This window comes from Mizuhopecten yessoensis, unplaced genomic scaffold, assembly GCF_002113885.1.
Source record: "Mizuhopecten yessoensis strain PY_sf001 unplaced genomic scaffold, ASM211388v2 scaffold2623, whole genome shotgun sequence".
In the NCBI taxonomy this organism is placed as follows: domain Eukaryota; kingdom Metazoa; phylum Mollusca; class Bivalvia; order Pectinida; family Pectinidae; genus Mizuhopecten; species Mizuhopecten yessoensis.
This window is the reverse complement of record NW_018404638.1, coordinates 68,718-71,136: the sequence shown is the minus strand read 5'-3', so window position 1 is coordinate 71,136 and position 2,419 is coordinate 68,718.

Below are 2,419 nucleotides of genomic sequence, written 5' to 3'. Positions count from 1 at the left end.
AAAGGGGGGGGGGAGGGGGGGCGGAACCGGTGGCCAAGTGGTTAAAGCGTCTGACATTCTGTTACCTCTAGCCCTCCACCACTGGGTCGCGGGTTCGCGGCCTACGTGGGACAGTCGCCAGGTACTGGCCGTAGGTCGGTGGTTTTTCTCCGGGAACTCCGGCTTTCCTCCACCACTAAAACCTGGCATGTCCTTAAATGACCATAGCTGTGAATTAGACGTAAAACACAAACAAATCGGAGTATTTAAAGGTCCCTGTTTGTTTATTTGTTTGTTGGAGTTTAACGGCCCATCGACAACTGTGGTCATTTAGGGCCATGATGCTTTATTTATTCATTTTAAACAAACATGTGATTAGCGAAGATAAAATCAGATAAAAATTAGCATTTTTAAAAGCATTCGCATGGTATGTGTAACTAATTAAAAATGATAAAGGGGTTAAAATAATGAAAGAGATAATGAATATATATAACGACATCAGAGTCTATAAAATAGACCGGTGTCTTTCAAATAGTCAAAAAATGCCCTCCTCTTCACATCTCGGCAGACTCCGTACCTACATCAAACGGTACCGGAATCAGCCGAGGTTAGCCGAATGAACTGATGCCACCATATAAATGGGAACCGTCGGCACTTTACGTAAACGAGAAAACATACGGAAAGTTCCGATGGGTCCCGATAAAACTGATAAAATGGTAACGTTTACATTAATGCTGCAGATGTAGTAAGCTCACATCTCGGTCATCTTCTAGAAACACATTTAATCATGTTTGCTACTAACAACAATTTTGATATTTTTTTTCCTGTTATTATTTCTCTTGTATGCAGAGATAAGTTTTCCCGAGGTAAGTATTATTGATTCTGTATGGCGGATTAATGAAAGTGTAATGTATGTGTCTGCTTTGTGTTTTTTTGGGGGGTAAACGTCCTCGCTAATGTTGAGGCAATTTGAATACGGGTGCCGGGGGAGACACTCACGCCAGGATAAGAAAAGTGAGATGAGAAAAGATATATGTAGATTCCAAGTGTTGTGATGAGGACAACAGATCAAGTTTGTTTACTTTACTGTCCCCTAAGTAAAGGACACGAACGGAATTCAGCGAGTCTGCATGGTTCTCACATTAGTCACCTCTTACGTTAAAACGCAGTGGATAAAACAGGCCTGTTCTTTTCACAAACCTATCCCGGTCTCAGAATAAGAAGAACGAAAAAGAGCGATATGTAGCACACTGATGGACAAACTGAAAGACGAGGAGAAAACGAGATAGGAGCATGTTACTTGAATTATACATAAATACTTAATCTGACAAAATTAGGATTTTACTATCCTTTAAAAGTCAGCTCTGAAATAAAAAATAAATACAATTAAAAAAAACATTTTTCAAAAGTCGCGATGTATAGATTTCGATTTTTTCTTTAAAACTGTATTTCTGCGCTCGGTTTTGCCAGTGTTCATCTTATTTATATTAAATTGTTTAATTTGAATTCACAACATTAGACGGAAGATTGTTCCACACATAAACAGTTTTCTGTGTAAACGAAAATTTTTGAACATTTTAAAGTTGTGTCCACGAGCAGATGACATTTCTTTGATATTAAATATGTCGGATACTTCATAGTCATATTTCCAGGACACTATTTTGTAAACCTCTATTATGTCGTCACGTGATCTTCTATATGCTAGTGTTGGTATTTTTAGTTTTTCTAATCGCTCCTTATATGATAAGTCTTTTAGACCAGGTGATACATGATTATGTAATATTATCAAAATCCAGATAGGGCTTTGTTATCCGTGATTGTCGTCCGGGACTGCATCTTCCTTTGCTTCATGTTTCTACTGTAGGAGGCACGGTAGTCTAGTGGTTTGACGCCGGGCTTGAGACCGAAGAGTTGCGGGTTCGAGTCATGGCACGGCACTGTGTTTTATCTTTGAGCAAGATACTTTACTCCGATTGTTCCGGTCTACTCAGCTGTAAATGAGTACGTGGTTGGGTAGTGCTAGAATTGTTGAATGCTAGCAGTGAGCGCCGAAATGACAGCACCGGCTGTATGCTCCTCGGGGAGTTGAGAAAGATATTAGCTGGTTGTAAAGGCCCTATATACACAGATAATAATGTGTGAACCGCTTTGAGACGACCTACGAACTAGGTTGTGATAAAGCGGTATAAAAGAAATTCGAATTATTATTATATTATTAGTTATTATTTTCAGCAGAGTCAGAAGGTTTGTCTAGCTTTGGGCACCTGAAAACAAGATTTTTAAACAGAGCTTAATTTTTTCGTTTATATTGTGACTTATTAATTAGTCACAATGTCCAAATTGTACGTTGAAAATCAGTTTCCGAACACTATCATGAGCTCACATTTCGTCAATCTAGTACAAAGATGCCCACTGGACTTCTTTGACTAAAGGGCTTGTT